This window comes from Sciurus carolinensis, chromosome 8, assembly GCF_902686445.1.
Source record: "Sciurus carolinensis chromosome 8, mSciCar1.2, whole genome shotgun sequence".
Lineage (NCBI taxonomy): Eukaryota > Metazoa > Chordata > Mammalia > Rodentia > Sciuridae > Sciurus > Sciurus carolinensis.
This window is the reverse complement of record NC_062220.1, coordinates 55,028,726-55,054,482: the sequence shown is the minus strand read 5'-3', so window position 1 is coordinate 55,054,482 and position 25,757 is coordinate 55,028,726. Positions and strand designations below refer to the sequence as shown.

The 25,757-nt window shown below is 36.5% G+C and overlaps 1 protein-coding gene across 3 annotated transcripts in view; it reads left to right on the top strand.

Annotated features, from left to right (window-relative positions):
* The first annotated feature begins 847 nt into the window (after positions 1-847).
* Positions 848-25,757, top strand: part of Grm3 (glutamate metabotropic receptor 3) — a 204,875-nt gene continuing 179,965 nt past the window's right edge. For 2 of the 3 annotated variants that reach the window (XM_047562724.1, XM_047562725.1), the window contains exon 1: positions 850-1,777. The gene's annotated coding sequence lies outside the window, so the exon portion shown is untranslated. Of the gene's footprint in view, positions 1,778-25,757 lie in introns of all 3 variants that reach the window. The other variant, XM_047562726.1, reaches the window with a different exon arrangement.

The window sequence follows — 25,757 nt, the reverse complement described above, 5'->3', positions numbered from 1 at the left end:
AATTTCTTGGTTTAGTGGAATTTAAAATGAAATACATATGCACATTTGTCTTCTACATATCACCAGCCCTCCAAAAGTATTAGTGTTAAATTATTTCTGTAGTTTAAGGATTCTTGTTAAGTTGCAAAAGATAGTAGTTGAACAACTTAACATTAAAGAATAAATGATGCATCTAGAGCATTAACTTCGATTGTGTCTGGCTTCACATAACTCAGCCCTTGGATTAATACAAAGTTAGTATATCAGGGTGGAAAAATTAGTGAAGTTTTATTTTGAAATTAAACACAATGCATCTCTAAATGAAGAAAGGATGTATGGGATTTTACCTTTAGGATTTTATCTGTAGCTTGCAGCCTATTAAAGCTATTTCCGTGTGCCTTTTTCTCTTTTGTGCCTACGTCACCGATTTAAGGTCTTTATTTATTTAATTTTAAGAAGAAAGAAGAGGTTCTGTAGAAAACCCTGACAATTCTAACCACAAGTAGGACTAGAGAACTAATTTGTGGGCATAGGGGGTAGCTGCAAAGGAGCAGTGTGGTTTGCACAGTAGCATAAGAAAGAAGATAATTCAACACTCCTCTAGAATCTTATTCCGCCCAAGAAATTTGGGAGAATGCGAAAAAGCAGCAGTCGAGCATTCTTGAAGGGGCGTGACTTCTCTCCAGGGGCTGTCCAATCGAATTCCTTCAGAGGGAGCTATCCGGAGAAGATTGATGAGAGTTGCTAGGAAACCGGAGCGTCTCCCTCCCTCCTGACCCAGGGATTGTTCTGCACAAGCCCTCTCCCGGGGCTCCCAATGTGCAGTTGAGCCGCGTGTGGGGCAGAGCTGCGCACCCGCCTCCCTGGCTCACTGGCTCCTGCTTTCCCTTGTCTTCTCCAGCATGCGGTCAGCCAGTTGCACCGGGACCACAGGAGAGTTCTTCCTAGGAACGACTGTTAGTCCCAGCTCACCCGCAAGCCAAGAGCTCTAGCAGAGCTTCAAAGTTGGAGCCGACGACGCCCACTCTACTGCCCCACGCCCCTTCACCCCACTTCTCCGAAATTCACCGACCTTTACTTGCACTGCCTAAGGATTTCAATCCGAGTGAGGCAAAGCAACCAGCAAAACCGCCCTGGCTTTCTTTATAATAATCCTCTCCTCTAGGTACCCTGGCTCACTGAAGACTCTGCAGATACACCCCTATAAAAGGAGGGAAGAAGGGGGAGGGGAGAGGGAAGGCAGAAAGAGAAAGAGGGAAGGAGAAAAAAATGAGAAGGAAAGAATGCCAGAAGGTCCATGCCTCAGCTGAGAGTCCCAATTAGCTGCGACGGTTTCAGCCTGTCCAAGGTGAAGGAAAGTTGCTTCCGCGCCTAGGAAGTGGGTTTGCCTGTAAAGAGGAGGAGGGGAACTGGGCTCTGAAGTGCTTCCCTTCCCTCTGCAGAAGACCACTGGGTCCCCATTTCCCCCAACCTCCTCCCTTTCTTCTCCTCTACCCCTCCCTTTTCCCACTCCCCCTTGACTCGGAGGCCTGGATGCTCTGCCGCCAGGCAGTGGTCCAGCGCACAGCCAGGAGGGGGCGGGGGCAGGGGGCACTGTGACAGGAAGCCGCACGCACAAGTTGGCCATTTCGGGGGCAAAATAAGTTCTCCCTTGGATTTGGAAAGGACAAAGGCAGCAAGCTACCTCTTTTGTGTCGGATGAAGAGGACCAACCATGAGCCAGAGCCCGAGTGCAGGCTCACCGCTGCCGCTGCCACGGTGGTCAGCTCCAGTTCCTGCCAGGAGTTGTCGGTGCGAGGTAAGGAGCCCAGAGGAGGATGTGTCCCTCTGGAGGGCGCCCAGCGAGGGCGCAGGAGCTTGGGTGTCGGATGGGGTAGGCACAGCTGGGAAAGTAGAGGCAAGGCACAGACCAGTCCCTACAGATACGCAGAGGGTGGGAAAGGTAGGGGGCAGAGGCGGTGTAGGTGTGCGTGAGTGAGAATTTGTGTGTTTGCGCGCACGTCTGTGTCTCCGGAAGGAGGCAGATTTCAGGGCACACATCTGCGGCCAGGGAGCAAGAGGTAGAGGGACTAACTAGTACTAGTAGACCCCTCAGAGAGACCAGATTCACAAGCCAACCGCTCCAGCTCTGCTCTGGGCTCACGCTTCATTTCTATTTGGGAGCTTGCAAGGCTTTGTGCACAGGAACCCGTGAGATGACTGGCTGACACACTGGCAGTTTCATGTGGGTGTGGAGGTTGCCAGGCGAGGTGGGTAGCGGTCTGCAGGACCTGGAGCTGCTGGGATAAGCTTTGCAGCCAGGGGCAGTCAAAGGTTCGCCCTCCCTCAGGCATGCTTGGAAAGGAGCCCTAACTCGCTGTCCTTCACTCCTTTTGGCTTGAACGAAAAATCAAAGAGCCAGGCTGGGAGCATATCTCTTCATCGATTCTGTTCCATTTTCTTATCTGACAGTGAGATAACTAAGAGAGGGCGGGAGATTCTCCATCCAAAAATAGACTAAGTAATATATCCAATAAGCTTGATCTTAAAATTTTCATTTAATTTCCTTCTAGTTCTTCCTTGGGTCAACAAATGTGTAAAAAGTCTCTAAGGCATATATAATACTGTTAGACAGATGGTTTGTTGAGTATCTTAGAGCATTGTAAATTTTAAAAACAAAACTATATACGTCTAAAGATCTGTGGTCAAGTACTCAAATGATTTACTTATAAAACATGTCCACTCTTGTTTGAATAGTAATAGATATATTTTGGGTATGTATAGAGATAATTACATTTTGCTATATTCAAAGTTGAGATTATTGTGAGCCGAGATTAGTATGAGTTTAGCACCCTAGGCACAGTTCATTACTTGAAGTTTCTTTGATTGGATTTCTTTGTGTTGCTGGGACCTAGAACTATTGAGTAGTTATATTATGTTTCTTTGGATGGAAATGAAAGAAGCATTCATTTGGGAGCATTATTCACTTACCTAAGTGTAAATCTGTTTTAATTTATCAAATCATTTTTTAAGGCTGGTATCTGAACTCTATTGTTTGCCTAAGTGTATTTCAAATGTGTATTACTATATATAGATTACCATTACACTAGACCCTCCAGGGATAACAATTCCTAGCAAATATGTTCAGGACACTTCAATTGTCATTATGATTCTATTATCTTACTATGTGCCTTTTTTCTAAAAGCAGTCTAATGTCTAATAGAATTTGAAAAGATTTGGAAACCATTATACACCAGGCATTAATAAAGTGATATTTTCTTTTTGAAAGTGCAGCATCATACTTACAAAGATTTCCCCCACCTGTGCATTTGAGCTGTCCACCCTTTGGGGTTCTGATCACCCAGCAGGAGTACACAGATACTTTGAATAGACAGTTCCTAGTCTATCTTGTGTTCATCATACAAAATGTGGAGAGAAAGTCTTGAAACTTGGACTAAAAACAAGAAAATGAATAAGAAAACCTTATATTTATAAGCCCTGCCACTCCCCCAAATTTTGGCATTAAGCCACTAGTTCCATAATCTAGATCCTTACCACAAAATGTGCACCTTAAATCAGAGAAAACTGTCCTAGCCCACAAATTAGGCTAAATTGTGGGGCTTAAAGAAAAGGATATTTATTGAACTTGAATGGTATTTTTTGCACTTCAGGAATATGCCATCTGTAAGTCAAGAAAATGTGTGGAAAGCTACGTGAACAGATATTATAAATAAAGAAAATATACTCTGTTAATCACACTTTTGTATATGGTGGACTTTTTAAAAAGTTTTTGTGTGTATGTGAAAAGAAGTGTAAATTAGATAGATGATTTATCCCACAATTATCAACTACCAAAATGAGCCCATCTCTGATTTTATGTTACTGCAATTAAGTTGAACAAATACAAAGACAGCATAAAATTAAGTGATATTAAAGTTAAAATTAATACTTGTATTATATGAAAGAAATAGGATATTTGTCAAAGGTCACCTATCCTACTTGTCTACTCCACGACAGGTGATCAATTAGAACCATGCAAAATTGAAGATGTTCTAATTTTAAAAGATTCATTGCAACATCATGTTACCACTTCCCTAGGTAAATTTTTCTCTTTTTTTCATGTCAAATTCTTTATTTTTTTTTCATTAAACCATCTTCTCTTTCTTGTCCATTCCATAAAAGTAATCAGTCATGAAAGGAAATGTGATCTTCTTCTAGAGTTTTATCTCCTAACAAAATATAGCCTGTTGACTTGGGGATGAAATATTATTCAATTTGTTTTCCTGCACTCAACGTCACCCAAAGAAAAAAAAATCACCCCAAGAAACCATTAAAGAAAAGAAATGAAAATTAATACCTAAATACTATTGAAAAAGCAGGAGAGCAGGATACATTTATGCACATTGGAGTAAGGCCAGAGTTGCAGGATGAGACTTGCTTTTTCCAGTAGTAACTTCCAAAAAAAGGGAAGATGTTTACTCAGTTGTCTTGCTTTGCTATTTTACACTGAGTTCATTGTGGATTCTCATCTCTTTTGAGACTCTGCTAAATGCATCTAATTCTGCATTACATGAATTTGCTTAAATTGTTCTCAAAAAAGTAGCATAAAATGAAAGAAGATGATCAAGATTGAACACATAAAATGAGTACAATCATAGTAATCACTGAGATGATAGAAACTATTAGGTCGCCCTCCTTTCACTTGCAAAGTGGACTTGGTCTTACTGTATTTTGGAATACTGCAGTCCAGTCTGATTTTATATGATTCACATAATGACTTCTTCTAGGTCTTAGAAAGACTATTTCACAGCATAATGATTCTCCCTATTAAGAACCTGGTTGTGATAGTCAGCCTAATTTTTTCTGATTGTTTTTTATCATATTACTAACTCCTCCTCATACCCCTCTGGTCTAGTTCATCCTCTTATCCGATTTAGAGTCTGCATCTAGCATTTATACTGGACTTATAAAATACAAAACCTTAATACAATTACAAGAGAGAACACAATGGTGATAGTTCTACATCGGGACATCTTTGCTAAATATTTAAGATATATCTTTTAGGCCATTTATATGTATGTTTATGGCTATATATTCCTAATAATTTACTGTACTAATGCAAGAGTGAGGAAATTGCTTTCTCTGACATTAGTGACCAATGTGAATATTCAAATGATCCCTTCTGAGCAATGTCCTATGTGGGTACACAGTTATGAGACATTTTCATTGCAAATTTGTTGTCAACAGAACCCTGTCAACGCCCACACTACAAGGGAATTCTGTGACATGCAAGTCTGATGCTCCACTAAGCCCCAGAAGCTGTTGTCATGTAAATTCTACTATTGAAACAAAAGTGATTTCCATAATTAATAGAATGTGCTAGGACCACAACAGTGTATATAGCGTTTCTGTGTATATGAACACAATATAGTAATTCTGTTAGAATTTACAGTGGTCCCTTCATACTGAAACAAACTGAAAAAGCAAGTAGAATTAAGGCCAAATTCTTTACTGTGCTGTATCATGAAAAGTAAGCTTAAATCATTCCTCTATCAATATGGAATATTTTAGATTTAAATGGAGAAACCATATGGGAAGGTTACTTTATAAATAGAAAAGCCTGAAATAACTATCAGAGAAAAACAGGTTTTCACTTTGTTCACTTAAAATCTGGTTCCAAGACATGTGTAGGCTTCTTTAAGATTCTTAAGCAAATATCTTGGTAGACTCACCATCCCACTCAATTGTATCTGGAAGTCCCAGGAATTGAAATGTGAGTTCCGCTAGACAGTAGAGGAGTAAATGATATAAACCAGGAAATAAGTTGCTAGGCACACTTGGCGAGTCCAAAAAATACAGGACTAGGTGTAAGGTATTCAGCAACTAAAGACACCATTTGGTGGCGTCCTCCTTAATGCTTGTTGAGCATTAGATGGTACATACACACATTGGTGATGGTGAATAGAAGTGCCATGCCAAAATTCAATGTATTTTTAAGAGAATAAATTGTACTGCATGGATTAAACAATTTTTAAACCAGCACTCTCCCTCCTGCAGTCCCAAAGTGTTTTTTAGTGCCATTCATCACACAGTGGCGAGTACCCTCAAAATGATTTTCCTTAGAAACAAAGGGGAAATCAATTTTCTTGGTACAGGAAAAGTAGGCCATTAATATATTTGCGATTTCACCCTGGCACAGAGAGGCATTCTAAGAATTCAGTGTCTACACAGAGTATAATCTCTTCTCATCAAATCAACAATCTTATTATGGAACTAGAAATTGCACAATGTGCTTTAAGGAGGGAAATAAATTTGGAAAAATTTAGATATAACTATACAAAGCATAGATTAAAACACCATGTTTGAAAATGAAGCCATATACAAAGAAGACATCAACACAGAAAGCACAGGTAGCTCTCATCTTTCATTCTTTATCAGAATTTACTTTCACTGTCATTGCCTGTATCCACACTACATTCAAACACAATGTTTGAGTAAATTCAATTGGAAGAGTATAGATATCCACCCAACAGACAAATTTTCAAAACTATGATGCCAACACATAGTTTCAAAAAAAAAATGCAACCAATATGGGAGTATGGGCAGTATAGTGATTTCCAAATTAATGGTTCACTTTAGAGTAGATTTAGAATTTGAGGAGACTCCCTTACCAAAGAGATTACAACAAGAAAAAAAAAAAAAGTAGTTAATAGAAAAACAACTGATCCAAAAATATTAAACACCTATTATGACCAAAACAAGATTTAGAGGTTATAGTGAGAAAAATAAAAATGAAAAAGATAAAATATACACAAAGTTTCACAAACATGTGAAAGTGGAAGGTGTTTCCAAATCAAACTTGAAATTCTAGAGAAAGGATTATCAGAATTTTATCAAGTGAATGAAAAATCTGTTACTTCATTTAACAGATGAATGCAAATTTAAGATGTTAAATATATATACAACATAAATTAAATATGTGTGAGTATAAATGTGTGTGTATATGTATGTATATATATATTCTTATATATATATTCTTATATATATGGAGATACTGTGGAGATACTGTGTTGGATGCTAAGGTGATAAAACTTATGATATGTCATAATAATAGATGATAATTATTGGCCAACTCCCCTGTGGTAAGAATTCTGCTATAACGTGGTTATAACATGGTTATCTGGTTTAATGCTACAAGAAACCTATAAGGTAGGTAAAGTGAGCCCTATTTTATAGACTACGAAATGGAGGCCAGATGCAAAAAATTGCCCAAGTACCGTACTTAACAAGGAATTCAAAATTTTCTTACTGAAAGATGTATTCTATTGCCTACTAAGCTACACTGCCTCCCAATTTGTTTCTTTGCCAGGCTTTACTTCATTCAACGAATATTTTCTGAGCTCCAAGTGGAGAAGCATGCTTTGGTAAAGAAGGGAACAATGACCAATCAAAGGGAATCCAATAGTCTTATAGGCTAGGTCTTCTCCACCCAGAGTCCCTTATGAAAAGCAAAGGAATGCAATGCAAGAAATAAACAAACAGTGTGGGGGGGTAACAATCAGAGAAACAAAAATGTCTATGAAAATGATATGTGTATTAACAATCTGAGAATAGACACCATCTCTGAAAATTTCGTAGAACCTGATTTCAATCAACATCACAATCTATAAAACTACAGTGGCAAGAATCTAGTTTCACAACCAACCATCACGGAAGTGAATAGCATTGCTGCTTTGTCAGGGCCAAAATATTCGTGTTTCTCTCCTCTTACAACCTAATTACTTCAAACCAGGAAAACAAGCTGGCAAAAATGTTTTGTAGACTAGTAAAATTTTGAAATTTCTTTTCCCAGCTGGAATAGTAATGGTTCATCTTTATGTAAGAAACTCTCAGCATCTTACACATCAGGGCATTTATCCACAGTACATACAACAGCATGAAGCTGGATGGACTCAGGGATTGTAAATTTTAAACACACTAAGCATAGGAGAAGTGAAGTGACCTGCTGGTGGTTCCAAAGGCGCAGTCAGTTGGGCTGCTCTGAAAAAACTCAGATCTCATCAATCTCTGACCTGGGTATTTTCCTACAGGCAGGAAACCTGCTGCCTTAATTGCATAAATTTATACTTATTTTCACACAACTGAAGAACTGAAATGTGAATCTTTACTTGAGGGTCTTTCTATGATTTGCGATTTGTACTAGAATATTTTATGGACATTTAAAAAAAAAATGGCTATCACAGATCGGTCCCTCCATCTGGCAGAAGCTGTTTCTTTTCCTTGTTAATAAGACATAGCAGATAGATTATTAGTAATATTTTGTATTTTGCTTAACAGTTTTAATACACCATGTGTTGGTGAATACAACATAATGGAAACTGCTTTCAAAAAATATGTCAAAATACATGCCAATTTGAGAGATGGCACTACAAGGTCAGAAACGGTTGGCATTTGAATCTGCCTCAAGGAGAAAATGAGAGCTGAAGAATATAATTAACTGTTTCTATTTTGAAACTTCTTATTTTCCCTGAAAAAGCAGAGACCCTCTACTTGCTAATGCATTGATCCCACTGATTTCTGTCAAGTTCAGAAATACTGGTCTAAGTCAGTCCTCACTTCAGAACTGATAAGGAGCCAGGACATGGGATGTGCATTGGTAACACATCTGGTTCTGAGATTTTGCTCAAGCCCTGCCCTTAGCAAAATTACTTTGAAGAATTTCAAAACCTCCAGTTGCCCTAGTCCTCTAAAAATCTCTTCTAGTACCTGCCTTGGTTCACTAAACTCTCCAAATTTTAAACTAAAGTTTCTCATCCAAAAGGTACAAAAAATCATTTTTTTTAGGTCCATCCTGTGTACTGTCTCCAACACACTGAATCTATAGGCCCACTTTTCAGCAAACTAACTTCACCCAGTTTTGTGGGAAGGGATCAATGAATTTTGGCCTACGTCACAATTTTGCCTAAACGAGACCTTACTTGGCTATGATTTCCTGAATACTCATATTGCAGTAGTTTAGAAGAAATAGACCTCTGCAGTTATTGAACAAATGAAGTTCTGGCAGAAGAAAAGATGGAGGTGTTACATCAAGCTCACTCTCTTTGCTTTTCTAAGATTCTAAATTTGTGTTCTTTGCCATGTGATATTTGAAAGAAGCTGTAGTTTTAGGTGCTCCTCAAATGGGAAAGGTTGGCACACTTCAAGTAAGGAAGAGTGAAGAAGGTGAAGGACAAAGGCAGAGTCTCTCTCCTCTCCCTTTGCTTCCCACCCTCCCACCCTGTGAACAATCACCTGCTAACCTCTGCTATAAATAGTGTTTGGCAAATAATTGCCCAGAAGAGCCTGCATTTGCATCACTTTAAATTTGACTTAAAATGAAGAATACTGGGCAGATGCATCCCAGACTAATTAAAAAAATACAAGTTTGGGGTTCAGAAATACACATATTAAATAAATTTCAGATTATGCTTGGACACAAGTTAAGCTTAATTGAGAACACTGCTGACTTAGTCTGCGCAGGCTGCTATAACAAAATGCCATAAATGACAAATAGTTCTCAGTTCTGGAGCATGAGAAATCCAAAATTAAGGTGTCAGCAGATATGGTTCCTGGTGAGGGACCTCTCCCCAACAGGCTGTTATTTTGCTGTGTTCAAGCAGGGAGAGAAAGGGAGAGCTCTGATGGAAAACAAGTCTGATCATAGGGACCCCACCCTAAAGATCTCATCTAAACTGAATTATCTGACAAAATCCTCATTTCCAAATACTCTCACATTGGGGATTAAGGGTTCAGGATATGAATTCTGAAGGAACACAAATATTCAGTCCGTATCGCTTACACACAAAATGATGGTCATACAGGGAGCATCTAGTGAACAGCTTGTACCAAATTATTTCCCACAGCAATTCCACTCTAATTGGATTAACCAGTTGTCTAAACTAAAGTCTATAAGCCTGAGTATTAATTAATTAAGCTCCACTAATAAAGCAGTTTGAATTGTATGAATAGATTTTCTATTTTCAAGAAGACTTGGATTACTTTTGTGACAGAGGAATTTTTCTGTTTCTTAAAATAACTTCCTGTAGGACACACAAACACTTACAATACCTATCTTTTGCATAGTCTTACCGGGAAACTTTCCCCTTTCTTGATTTTTATCCTGTATTTTGTAACTGTGATATTGAGATACAAGAAAGAGAAGTTACTGGTGTTTGAGGAGTACCATTAAGGAAACATTTCTAAGAATAGGATCTTGATTTGTAAAACTACCCACTTAGAACTCAAATTGTCTTTGTGGCTATATCCTTGCAAGCCAGGGGATGTGGGAAAACATTGCTTTGTCACAATTCTCCCCACTGCCCTCCGGATCTGCAGGGCAGCAGGGGGTGGGGAGAACCTCATTTGGCAACTTACACATTCTGCACTCAGCTTCTACTTCGTTCAAGTGAATGGTTGCTTAGCTGAAGCTGGCAATCTTCACAAAGATAGTTTCCTAAGCAGCGTTCAGAACCACATGGGAAAAATGCTGAGAGAATGCGGATGGGCAGTGAGAGTGGAGGAGGCTCAGGCTGGGCCACCCGTTTTAGCTCCTGGTGGGAGGTGGGGGTGCTACACTAGTTCTTTGCCTTCACTGAAATTCCACACTTAATAGCAACTTCACAAAGAGTAAAATAAATAAATAAATTAATTAATTAATTAAAAAAATAAAAGACCACACCTCTGTTCTTCCAAACATTGAAGTTTGAGTTTTTAAAACTTAGCTCAGACAGACACAATAGTTCATTGTTGAAAGTCACACTCTATCTCCAGCAGAGCCTGACTCTCTGGCCTTCTATGATGGTCACAGTGCTTCTCCCTGATGATGGCACTGCCCACTGACATAGCAGGCTCCATGTACCTAAAGCCCATCCCCTCCAAACCAGCTCCTTCCCTCTTACTTCCGGGTTCTAGGAGAGACAACATCATCTCCCCAGAAGGTAGTTCAACATCTTGGAATTGCCTACATGTCCCCCCTGTTTGGTTCTCTGTTGGTGCCCCCTTCATAATTTAAACAGCATTGTGTCTTTTCTCTTCTGCCACTGTCAAAATCTAACCCAGGCTACCACTTTTCTCTCAGTCTTCTTTAATAGTTTATCTTCTTAAGTCTCTCCTTCAATTATTTAATGAGCCCCTACTGTGGGTCCAGTCACTGTTCCAGAAATAACTGCTTGCAATACTAAGAGTCAGACACTAAACCACAAAGTATCATGAAGAAAAAAATAATTATGTGATTTTTAAAAAGTAAAAGAAAATGCTTGATGAATAACTAAGTTTTCCATTCTACTCTTAGGTTTTTTAAAGAATTAAATGTAAACCCATTACTGAAAGATAACTTCTTAGGTTGGTCGTCAAGGCTTTCTACAGTCAGACCCCAGATGTATCCTTCCATTCTGTTTTCCTAAATACCAACAGCTGCTTTCTTTTTGTATCCAGGATAGGACTTGTACTTTATTGTTAACAGTAACTTCATTTAGAAGGTGTTCTCTTTCTCCTTTCCACAAACCTATATTTAAATTCAACTTCAAAATCCTACTTCATTGAAGTCTACACTAATGAAGTTTCCATCTTTCCTACCAAAGCAATTTTTATCTAAAATATCCATACAGTCCTCAGTGGACATACACATGAATAGTAGCGTATCTTGGCAGAGCAATAGGTAAGCAGAAAAATAACTTTAGGATAGAATAAAAAAGCAGATTTGTTTTTATTTCTCACTTCCCTTTAAAATATATTCAGTAAAACAAGCTTGTGTAATAAAACAATAAGCCTTAATTTGAAAATAGTCTCTGTTCAAAAATCAGTATGCCTAGACCAATAATAGCTGAAACTTTGAAGTCTTTTCTCCAATCCCAGCAGGAGCTTATTTCAAGTCTGAAAAGGAGCCCAAATGCTCCTAGGGTTATCCTCTACCCTTCTTTGTTTTTCTTACTAATCCAAGTTCTGGTTTCTCCAAAGTTAGGGGTGGAAGGTAGTCAAGGGGCAGGGGGTTTATGGGAAAAGAGAGGTTCTCACCTGACAGGCTTGGCATACTCTGGCCCCCATCTTTTTAAGGCTTAGCGTATGTGTAGGCACACACAACTCCACGTCTAGACTTCTTTGTCCATTGCTGAAGCTCCCTCACCTAAGTTTCTTGACAGAGCTTTATCTGACCACACCTCCTTGATTCTTGTTCTTTCAGGGGTCCACTCAACACAGAATCTCATTTCTGGTGTCCTATTACCTCTTTCTGTGTCCCCTTTCACCATGGCTGATGTTACAGGAATCTCTCACATAATATTACAGAAAAGTCACAGGCATATGGACCAGTCCCGTATAGCCATCTTTTCTGCTCCACTACCAAAGCATTAATGCAGCTGGTCCCTTTCTCATCCTCTGTATGTCCCTGGCTAGAGTCAGAACTAGCCCATTTTATGATACCATGTTCTTTGATCCTTGTAAGCATTTCCTGATACTCTCTTCCTTGGGACATACTGACATGCAGTGAACCCACTTGCTTAGATATCTGCTGTTCCCTATTTGACTGTGAATACCAGGATTTAGCAAAGCACCTAGACACTGCTATTCTGATAGATGCTTGATGAATGTATGATGATAGTAATACAGTCTAAGTAAGAAAGATTATGACTGTCTTTATAATCCAAAAAATGCTTGATATTGGGTTATCTACATTAAGACTTACAGAAATCCATGTCTGTGAAATAATTTAAGATTTGGCTAAAACATTTATCTGTCTCCCTGACTAGAATTAGCTCCAAAAGGACAAAGATGTTTTTTGTCCTTTTTAGCAAAGTCTATAATAATGCATGGAACATATAACAATATTTAATAAATATTTAATGAATGAAGCCCTATTTTAATTTTTAAATTTAATCAGTGAATACCTTCCATGATGAAATATTAATGCAATTTCTCCCCTTCTTGTGTTGCACTTTAAAAATAAGAATTATTTTGTTACATTTTTAATTTTAATCCATAAATTGCACTATTTTCCTGAAGGCATTTTGGATCTCAAACAAAATAACTTCATATAAATATTTTAAAATTTGGCATTGTGACATCAAGTCACTGAAATAAATCCTTAATGATTACCTGTTAATTTCAAGGAACTGAACAAGACATGGTGCCTGACCTAAGGACTTAACAATCTTATAGGAGAGACCAGATGTGTATAAATATAACAACAGTAAAAACAATATAATAACAAAAAAAATTCAGGAGCTAGGCTGGGAGACCACTGAGAAGTTAGTAAGACTTCTGTTTGACACAACTGTAGGATTATCATGGAAAATTTGCATCTGTGCCCTGGCTGAAAAACTAATAAAGAACACCATTATAGACCTGTGCAGACGTAGAGAGGTTGTGTGTGTATGGAGGAGTGGGGTTCTTTTTGTGATCTGGCTTGGTTTGAGAGCAGAGTATGTGAGGATGAGGGCAGAAGATAAATCTCTAAGAGAAGATGCAGTAATGGCTAACATTTCTCCTACAGTCAGATGGAAATCTCCAAAGGTGTCTGGGGATTCTGAAAGCACAATATGAAGATAAATACAAGGAAATCTTTGCATGGGAGGCAGGGAGATGAGTTTGCAGGTTATGGCATCAGTCCAGGTGAGAGGTAATGATGGCCTAAACTAGGGCAGTGGCAATGGGAATATGAAACATGAAATGAATCTAATAGACATAAAAATGAAGAGTGCCTACTAGGTAGGAATTAGCTGTTGGGTGAAAAACACCAGCCAAAATAATTAAGATAATCATTTTCTTTCTTCAACAATAGAAAAGGGCATGCTGTATCAAACCCCTTGTTTAATAAAGGGAAAGAGGGGATTTTTTAAAAAGGAATTGTGTCAGAGTAAAATTCATCAAAACACTAATCCTTTGAAAATAATATGTAGGAATGAAATAAATATTCTCTATGCAGCTATGATTTGATAGCCTGTGTCCACAGATATGTTAAGCCACCATTGTCTCTCCCCCAGGCTCCTAAGAGCCACCACTGGCCTCTGAATCTTGTCTTCATCCTCTGGCTACAACCAAAATGATCTTTGAAATAGACAAATCTGAGTCTGTTACCTCTGCTTAAAACTTTCCAAAGATTTTCCATTGCTTTGTGATCTTGGAATCACTATTTACCTGCCACCCCCACCCTTTGATTTGCATATATATCTAGCTTTCTTTCTCATTCCTTGCCCCTCACACTTCCTGTTCCACACAAAGGAAACAGCTTACATGTCTGGCCCTTCTCCCTAGGACTGCCCACAGGCTCAGCAGCTCCCAGTGCATTGCCCACTCCAATTTTCCTTCAGGGCTCACTTTAAATTCTCTAACACTTCTGGTCTCTTCAACTCTCTGTACTTCCCTTCATCACACTACATAATTGTCTATCTCCCCACTGTAGTTTTTAAGGGCTAAAAAGACCAAGCCCTGTGTATTCATAACTATATCTGTTATCCTGCAGAACCAGTCCTACATAGCAGAAGATCAATGAACATTTATTGAATAAACAGTAGTGGTTAGTTAAATTACTCTGGAGCTCATTTTACTCATCTTTAAGATTGGGGTATTGATCTTTAGGATTTCTTGTAGCCCTACAATTTCTATAAGTAAACTTTATCAATAAAGATGTCAGAATTCAGCATCGCAAGTCTGAATCATTAACTCATTATACTAAAAAAAAAAGAATTAGGTCCTATTTTTAAATTTAAATTAATTGCTATCTAGCGAAGTCCATTAATAACAATTCTAGAAATAAGTTTCCTTTTTCTTCAGTATATGTCCTCATTCTGCAAATTTTTATCTGTTCATTCACCTTAAACAGTGAAGTATAAACAATGGGAAACAGGGAAATAAACAAAAACTCAAAGTTGACTAAACTTCCCAGGAAAGTCAGCTTCCTCATCCCCAGAATCCCTCAAAATAAAAGCACATTTCATTTGACAATACCAATTCCCACCAGTGCCAGTAAATAACACCTTAAGGTATCCCACCTAATCCCAACTGTCAAAATACTTCTCAAAATAAAATAAAAGTTGTTCACATATTTTCTACAGCATTTTAGCAGAATGAGGATAATGTGAATGAGGATAATTTTAATTGAGTGTTTAAAATTTGCCAGGTACTGTTCTATTTGTTTTACCTATACTGACTCACTGAATCTTCACAATATCCTTGTGAAGTAGGTGTTGTTACCTCCATTTGACAAAGGAAGAAACTAAAACATAAATATGTTTAGGTACTAAGGGCACAGGTAGGACACAAACCTGATTGGCTTCAGAGTTCATGAACCTGATCAGTTGACTATTACTTCTTTTGTGAATGCATCCCCAAATTAGATTGTGTAAAATTATACACTCATATATACATGAATAACTGACTTATATCCCTCGATTTGAAAATAAAAAATGACTTTAAACCTACTGACAATGTTATGGAGCTGGGTCCTTCTGAGAAACTGAGGCACCATGAAGATCCCCTCTCTGAACTCCGATTCTTGTGATCAAGTCAGAAAGAATAACAGGCATGAGTTCACTGAAAGGATAGGGAAAAAGGAAAGCGGACACTCTCAAGGGAGAGAGTGGATCCTCTAAGAGAAGAGAGGGACTATGTGCCTCTTCTGCTTCCCAGTTTTACTGGGGATCCCACAGATGTTTCCAGAGTCCCCCCAGGTTCACCTCTTGACTTTTGACTGACAGCAGGGCAACATCAGACTTTCAAGTCCCCATTGTCATGGCAACTCTAGGTCACCTTGACCCTTGCTGATTGGTTCTAATTGGATTTTTTTTTTTTTTTTTTACAGACTGCATTTTGATTTGTTGTACACAAATGGGGTACAGCATTTCATTTCTATGGTTGTACACGATGTAGAGTCATACCATTTGTGTAATCATACATGTACAAAGGGTAATTATGTCTGTCTCATTCCCTGATTTTTCATACCCCAGCTCACTCTCATTTCCATATTCAGCCATAAAGAAGAATAATATTATGGCATTTGCAAATAAATGGATAGAATTGGAGAATATCATGCTAAGTGAAATAAGCCAATCCCAAAAAACCAAAGGCCGAATGTTTTCCCTGATAAGCAAATGATGATATATAATCAGGGTGGCAAAGGAGTGAGAGAAGAATGGAGGAACTAATTGGATTCTTAACCATACTTTCCTACAGATTTTATGGTTAAGAGGAACTATCCTTACCTTCCAGAGTTTCAGGATCTGGTTACAAAAGTCTCCTCCTTCAGGGTAATGTGTTCCTCTTATCAATGTTATTTGGGCCTGCGCTTCTCCTTCAGTGAACAGGTAATTTGCTGAGGAATATAACATATCCTGTTCACTGAGGCCAGGCAGAGCTGCATGTATAGTTTCTTGGAAAAGAAAGCCTATGGGGCTCAGCACAGTTGGGCCTACTTTATAGAATTATTCTCAACCTCGTGTTACCACCATCCTAATCCATCTGTCCCCTAACAACATTCTGGACTTTTTTAAAAATTAAAAATTGGTACTTTAGTTAAATATTGTCTCAACTTGCTAATATTATTCAGCAGAATATATTTAACTGCTTATGCTTTTATTTTTGCATAAAGTCTTCCAATTTCAATAAGTTGAGACTTAGCTAAAGCTAAAAGAATCATATTCTAAGGTCTTATTTCTTTACAAATTATTTGTTTTTTGATCTACAGAATCTGTTTGCTAGTTTTCATTTTTATATTGTAAAAAGAGGAGGAAGAAAATTTAAAGCAAAGAAGAAAATTAATTTTCCTTGTTTTCTGAGGGGAAAATGCCTCAGATTCCTTGTGTAAAACAAAACTAATTGATATATTGGTGAAGTCACTGATCAAGAAAAAAACTTGTCCTGTTTATTCCTTTACCTGTCCATCTGTCAGATCAGGTATATTTACATGTAGCTAATCCTTGAATTGATTTATTAAGCTGAGTTTACAAGTTAAAAAGAAAGAGGTCCTGAGGAGATAATTACAGGAATACAAATCAGGAGAGACAACTTTGAAAGAATAGTAATTTTACTTCTTGAAACTGACCTTAAATCCCTAAGAGGAAAGCAAAACAGCTTTAAGCAACCTTTTCTCTCTATTCAGAAGTGATCATGAATTAATTTTGCAGTTTAGCTGAACTTTGCTTTTCCATGTATCCTAGGAGAAGGTCTCTGACAGACTGGGAATTTTGTAATGTAAACTCAGTTTCTGGAGATAGTTTTTAACACTACACGGGCTCATTGGAAAGCCCTAATTCCCAAAACAAAGAAAAAAGAAAAGGTGAACCAAATAATTTATCAGCAAAAGGAAAAGAGAAAATACAATGTCTGAAAATCTTTATTTTGATAATTTGGTTTGAAATAATCCCAAAGAAAGATTCTTGATGACATCAGAAGTCTGATTATAAAATGCAGTCTTGCTCATTAATAAAGATGTGTAAGGCTGTGGCTTCTATGGTTTGATTAGGTGATCTGATTATAAAAGCACTTAGTAAAAATTATATCTATTTTTGAACATCAGCTAGGCTATCAGTTCTCACAAAGGGGAGATCCGAGCATTTGCTGATAAATTGTGATACTGCTAGCTATGAATGTTGATAGTATATAGTATTCTGACTTACTCAAATATGATACTCCCATACACATCTCAGTTAGCTAATATTGACCTTATGATGTTACTTCTATAGTTTCTTTCACTTAATCTTACTATTTTTTTATTTATGCCTTCAATAGGTGTTAATTGAGACTATCAAGCTTGGTACTTTGCTAGGTACTGAGTATAGAACTGAGAAGTAGAACAGTAAACCATAAAAAATTTATTCCCTATCCTCAAAGATCTTTATTTACAGTTTTAAAACTCTACATTTAAAATTAGAAAAAGCATGAGAGTCATTAAGGTTCCTCATCTAATATTTTAGCTAAGAAGAGTGAATGAAGTCTACAAGGGAATGGGCTTCCCCAAAATCATGGACTTAGGCCTAGGAGATACCCCCAAGTCTTTTCTTTTTTAACTCAATTTACTTACTGCTTTTAACAGGAAAAAACATTATGTATCGTAATACACAATTATAATGACTAAGAAAATATCTTGGTAGTAAAGTCTTTAATATCTTAGTACATGTGTCTGTTTGCTTTAACTTAGTATATTTTGGCACATCCATTCATTCTTTCCAAAAACTTTTGAGTAGCACCTTCTTTATGTGTTGGACCCTGCAGTAAGTGCTGGGAATATGTAGATTTGACCTCAAATAACTCAGTTGTATAGAACTTGCACTATGTGTAGTGTTAACCTATAAGTGATCATGCGCTCAGGATTTTTAAAAATTCAAAAGGTAGTTGGTAGAATGTAGAGTGTGGGAACCATATTTTCTGATGATCTATTTTCTGAGGCTAGAAAAACCTTTGTGTAATTATGAAAGCAAAGTATTCCTAAACAATTTTGTTTTACTTCTACTTATTTATTTTATTTTTGTTTTTCTTGTAGTACTGTGAATTGAACCCAGGGGTGCTCTACCACTGAGGTACATCCCCAGTACTTCTTACTTTTTATTTTGAGACAGGATCTCACTAAGTTGCCAACGCTGACCTTTAACTTGTGATTCTTCCTGCCTCAGTCTTCCAAATAGCTGGGATTAGGCATCTGCCCCTGCACCGGCTTTCTTAGACAATTAAAAAAAATAGTACTCTGAATCAAATGACACTGGAAAGAACAATCTAAATGCAAAATAAAAACAATGTTTTGCCAATGTTGTTCTGAAATTAATTACAAGATATGTTTTAAATGACATCAAAAAATGAAACCAATCAATAAGTCATATAAGGCCAGAAAACACCATTAGCTAGTAAATTGATTTACTATTTACAATAATTCTTCCATAAAACAGAATAGGTACTTTCCTCTTGCAGTTTAATGTTTCTGCAATTGAGATATAATTCTATTTATTTGCACATTTTATGTAATAACATATTTTCTGCCTAAAATATATCCTTGTATTCATGGTGAGTCTTGTAACAAATTGTATCAGAATTAAGGAAATATTAGTTTCAAGCATACTACCTTGTAAACTTTTTAAAAAATAATTGCAAATATTTTAACCAAATTTAATCTTAAATGTGTTACCTCTTGCTTCCTTCTTTCATATATTTTCAAAATCCAAAATTATATGCTTTGAAATAACCTCATTACCATAATCATATTTTATCTTTCAATACCTTCATTATTCCTACTTGATAAGAATGGTTTTATTAACTGCTATACATTTTTTTAATTTTTATTTTTTTGCTGTACTGGGGTTTGAACACAGGGATGCTCTGTCATTGAGCTACATCCCCAGTCCTTTTTATTTTGAGTCAGGGTCTGGTTAATATTGCCCAGGCTGTCCTTGAACTTGGAATCTTTCCTCCCTCAGGCTCCCTCCAGAGTAGCTGGGACTAAAAATTCGTGCCACTGCACCTGGCTGTATATATTCCTTGCACCAAAAGTCATGTTCTGGTCATTTCTGTGCTGAAGTCTATTACACCTTAAAAATAATACTTGTTGAGTGAGTAAATAAAATAATGGAGGAGGGAAAAGAGGAATAAAGACCTTGAACACAATGAGCCCTCAATAAATATTTATTGAATTATAATGAGCTCCTGACATTGACTGACAGGGTATATTACCATAGTTTAGTGATAAAGTTTTAATATCTTGCTATAGTGTTTGCTTTTGTACAACCATGAGGAAATTAATAAATTTTAATGATGAAATTTTATTTGGGTTTCATATATATCTAAAGTCTATGTTTTTAAGAGTTTTGTTATGTCAGCCATAGGTTCAAATAGTCCTTTCATGTACTCAAATATTTTTAATCATATTGTCTGTTAGGCTATGACTCCTGAGTTATTAGCTTTTATTTTAGAGACGAATTTTTGAAGCTATGAACTTCATGTGAAACACAATCTTTTTCAAATGCTTATTTTCTAAATAAATTCTAATAGTTTATTTTTGTAGCCTTGCCTTTATGCTTAAGTATCGGCCCACCTAAGCCCAATATCTTTGCCTCCAAACCTAGCATTTGTTTCTAAAGTAAACATATCCATTCAGATATTCTGCAGTAGTTTATAATTTCTGTTATAGTTTTTTCCCTGATAAGTTAAATTAACACATTAAATTTTAAAAGATGCACCAAATTTGGGACTAGTATAAAAATCTATATCTAATGCAGTGGATAAAAATGAAATAGCATTTATTTGCAAATACTCAATAACCTTTATTAGAAATTTAAAATGTACTTATAATTCATTCACTGTCTAATAACAGACAATTTTGCCAACAAGATCGCTTGGAATATAAATGTAATATGGAAGGATACAGTGTCCCAGACCAAGCACTGGAGTAATGCTTTTTATAGTGACATTAAGAAGGAACAATAAAAAAGAAAAAAATTCAGATAAGTAGTGACTATTTCAGTATGATATCAATCTTACAATGTTGCTCAGATCAAAGAAGACAATAAATATAAAAATACCTACTAGGGTATGGCAGTTGGTAGGTGCTTACTAAACAATAATAAGTATCAGGGTTAGGGATATGGCTCAGTGGTAGTGTTTTCCTAGCATGTACTAGACCCTAGGTTTGAAATCTGGCATCATGAAAATCAAAAATAAAATATAAATGTTAATAAATAGTGGTCCTTGAGGTAAGAGGCAAACCAAGAGAATATGGTATCATAAAAACAGAGAAGAACTTTTTTTTCAAAGAAGACAGTAATAACTGTACTGATGCTTCTAGGAGGGTGAATTATGTCAGAAAATTATCAATGCAATGTTTTTGATGTCTTGATTTAAAAAAAATGGGATCAAAGTGTTGAAAATCTTGAATGACTATAAGGAGAAATTGAAGATGTTGAGGAAAAAAAAACTGGTTTTGAGGAATTAGAAGCAGTGACTACTCCTTATTTATGCAGATTTTTTATTAAGATTGGCTAGGAGATGGAATATCTAAGGGGGAACATTGAACAAAAGAGAATCCACAAATGTTTTATATTCTACTGAAGTACATGTCTTATAATTCCTTAGAGATTAGACTGAACAATCATGATTAAGGTCAGATCAGAAATTAAGGAAAGATCAAAAGACCATATAGATCTTGTTAAGAAATTTATAACATTTTAGGCTGAGAGTAATGGTAAGCCATATAAGTCTATGCCCAAGTGCAGCTTATTAAATAGTCAGGGAGACAGATTCAAATGTCTCAAAGAAATATAAATTTGCAACTATGGCACATGATAAAAATAAGTGGTATACAATGTTGTGAGAGGGTTCAATATCCTAGAAGTCAGGGTCCCATGGGGGAAAAAATGACAAATGGAGGATAAGTAAGAGTTAACTAAGGGAAGATGAGAAGAAATCAAATCGTATGAAGAGGGATGGGCAGCTGCAGAGATCATTTTAAAGAAGAGAATATGGCACCTACAAGGAACTGAAGAGTCAGTGACTAGAACATTGAAAATGGAAATGGTGTACGGGTGGAGGGATTTCCTTATCCTAAGACCAATGGGAAATCATTAAAGTACCAGAGGGAGTGGGTCATTCATTCATTTACTTAAAAAATAAAAAAAGAATAATGTTCATAAGAATGTGGAAAACAGAGTGGACTGAGGGATCAAAATGGATACAAGTGGACCAATTATGGGACATATGCAAGTGTTTAGAAGACAGAAAATGATAGCATGAACTGAGTTGGCAGATTTTGAAATAATGGCAAATGAATGATTTAAAGAAAAATTTTAGTAATTAAAACCTGAAAGGACTTGATAAATGAATTATGGATATTAGATATCATCTTGACCTTTACACAGTTTTTTAGAACATACAATATGAATGAATCAAACAATCAATCAATGAGATTTACCCCCCCTTTTACACAAAGTTCAAAATTATTTATGCAATAAAAGTCAAGATCAGATGCTAGACATTGTTTACCTCAATTGTTTTTGACACTCTAAAAAGAAACAAGCCATTGTTGATGACTATCCATTGTGTCCTAGGGATTTTGGAACAAAGGGTGCATTCAGAAGCTACAGGAGGCTCATCCAAAAGAAATGACAAAATCATCTCTACCCAGTACAGCCTGCACAACTCTGGTGCAAACATATGTAGGTTACATTTGGCCAAGAAGCCCATAGAGGGTGATTCACCCACACAATCACAAAATTTAACTACATTCTCATCTTCTCTTAACACAGTGCTAGTAAACCCAAAGTCAGGCATAGTACTAATTTCATTCTTAATTGAGCCTCCTAGAACTAAGGGGCTGTGATAGCTTAGCCTCGGGAATATCTGCCCACCATCATTTAAATCAATGAGAGATTGATTTTAACATATAATAAAGATGAACTTTCTTAACTTTCTGGGAATGATAGCTAAAACTAATTTAAGTCTTAGAATACAAGAGTTTCATTCTAGGTTTCATTGATTGTGGTAACTGTGAAAGTCTGCTTAGAAAGATACATTTTTCATTAGTCAAACTTTACCTGATACAAGAGGAAATCAAATTTTTTTTCATTTTCTTCAGCTGTTACTAAACTGAATATATTTGATAGAGAAAACATGAGGTGGATGAGCACCACATTTGGTGTGGGAAGAGCATGCTATGAATCCCAATTCTGTCACTTACAAGTTCCACTCTCCTGAAAGATGCATGAAATTTCTCCAATCCACCTCACAATGTTGCTCAGATCAGGGAAAGTAATAAATATAAAAATACGTACTAGGGTCTGGCATTTGGGAGGTTCTCATTAAATGTTAACTGAAACTCACCAATGTTGAACCAAGTCTATACCTAGAGTATTATCTATTGACACAAATTTCTTATTCTTTGCTCTAATAGTAATATCCCGTGACCAATCACATGAATTCAACTCTTTTTATAATTCCCACATGGATATTGAAAAACAACCATTAATCAAATGTTTTACTTACAGTTATATAATTTAATAGACCCCACTATGAATTTTACAGTCTATCAATCATGTTTTCTTATGTTTATGAAGATAGTGTGATCTAAAATTATGAAAATGAAGATTTCATATGAATTGCCATTTGGTATAAAGAAGAAAAATAATGCAGAAAATTTCCTGGCTTCTTTCATGCTGAATTGCTGTTGCTTTAATAACTTCTGCACTGCAGTGATTATGAAACTAATGCGTATTTTTAAATGTTAACTCAGAGTGTCAGACGTTTACTTATATTCGGCAAAATCTGAGGAAGAACAAGTTTGAGGAGTACACAATAATGTGGGCTGTTAGACATATTTTCTGTCATTCATATTTTTGACTACTCTTACCCTCTAATCATTTTTATCTAAATTTATATTGTAATCTTAGCTTTCTGAGAACCTTGAAGTTAGAAATAAGAACTTGATGTTAATGTTAATTACAGGAGCAAGTTGAAATGTATTTAACAAAAGCATGAGATATTGAAAGTCAAATAATCCCTTAGAGGTTTTAAGCTTCACTTAATAAGCAGGGGAATCTAGGATTAAAATTTTGGGAATTAATAACTCACTGTATAGGAAGAAAGAATCTTTCATCTCACACCACAGAAGATGATCTGATTAGCTTCCCTTTTCTTATATTAACTTTAGGAAATGGTTTACTCCTAGAAGCAAACGGAAAGATACTTCAAGATACCACACTGCCTTTTTATGGCCCAAAATATGACTCTATTCACAAGACATGGTCTCTCTCAGGCTTAACTCCACAAAAATTAAAATAGTCTCTTCAGAACCAATTGTGTACTTAAGTAAACGTTTGTGAGGGTTGTGATTTCTTTTTTCACCTAAAACCTGAGCAATTTAAGTGAGGGGTTTTCTGTTTAAAAGTAGATATTCACCTCTGTAAGTCACCTCAAACAGATTTTGATGTTTTGGAGCCATTTTGGGTTTTGCTTTAATTATTCACACTTCCCAGATAGTTCTTCAAGTTTCAGAACTCTCCCCTTCAAATCAATTATAGTATTCAGACCAGCTATTGTTTGTGTGTGTGTGAAAAACTGTCTTGTTCATGAAGTACATTTTGCTAAAAATACAGACTGAGGCACTGATGAACCTGATATTTATTTTATCAGAGCAAATTGGGAAACGAATTCAGAGACACAAGCTCTGGTGAACATGATCTTACCTATTTTCCCAATTTCTGTTTATTCCATATTCCATATGGATACCTGTGCCTGGCAAGTTACCCAGTTAGTGAATTTCTTGCCAAAATTCACGACAGATATTTTGTTGTATAACTTAACTACCCAGAATAAATCTTTGACGCTAAGGTTGTCATAGGAGACTATGAAATAATATGAGTAGGAACATTTATATAAAGCATATTTCTTTCCGGAAGTTTGATCTCATTTTCAGGCTCAATACCTCTGACAGGAAGAAGGCAGCAGGAAGCAATTTATCAAATGAACAACTTACGGATCATCTCTATTGCAAATGTCAAAATTCTTCAAAATTATTTTGTAAAATAACTGATGTTCTACGTATACCAGGTAACTAACAATGCAGTACTAACACATCTGACCTAAATAGTAGAGTTGCCTGACTGGCCCAGATTGTTACAGAATTAAGGTCATAGAATAATGGATGATTCAACTAGGTCCCAAAAGCAGAGAGAGGAAATACCTGTGGTTGAGATACGATATTCAGTAGTGATTGCTTTGCTTTCAGTGAAGGAATACTAGTACATATCACAGTAAGAATCTCAAGTTGTCCTGTAGGATTCTCCCTCACCCACTGTGCAGGCTGCCTTTTTCCTGATTTCACAAAGTAGAGATAGGTTATTTCAATAAATATGAAGCTGAGCTTCAACATTACATTATCTATGTGACCAAGATTTTAGCAGAGCCACAGCATAACACTTCAGCCACCCTTGGGAAAAGTGGAGGAGTCGCATTGCCTTACTCTACTCTTAGAAGTGATTTCCTGGAATTGGGATATATAGCGGAGATAAAATAGCTGGTCAAGCAATAGATGGCCCATCACTCAGATACTTTGGCCCCAATTTTTATAATTGATCACCTCTGACTAGCAAGCCCAAATCTCCAGGAAACTGAAGAATCTTTTCAGCTTCTGAAACGCTCTGCTCTTGAGAGATGTCATTTGAAGCAAAGAGACATGAAGTTCTGAAATACCAACTAGGGTTTTGTTGGAGTTGCAAGTTCTAATAATCACTCGCCAAGCCTTCCACTCACTTTTACCCAATCAATAAACAACAGGCTCTTTAAGCAGACACTGGAGGGAGCCAAATTGTTGGTTTGAAGGGAAATTTTAATAGCTAATCAACCCTTTTTTTTTTTTCCATTCCTTCCTCCCCTACCAACCCACCCTAGTCACCAATCCTCTAAATATGCCCTGTTTGTTGGGAGACTTGTCCAGTTTATGGACACAAATTAAAAGTAAATGATTTCCTTAGGTTCTTAACTCAGGTTTGTCCATCTTATTGTTTTGTTTTGTGTGTCTTTATTATTTCAATTGTCATCATGCTGTAACAGTAGAATTATAATCTACTGCTTTAAATGCTTAGATACTCTCCTTAGCAGGATTCTGCTAGTCAAAAACAAAACAAAACAAAACCTGAAACATCAAAATAGTTTTTATTGTTTTAATTATATAGGCCATCAGTTATGAACAATTTAGCTAATCAGCACTTTTATATTCACATGAAAACGTACACACCTTCACAGGCAGGCTAAATTACTATTAAGGAAATCATTCTTTCATTAGTGTTGGCTTTAGA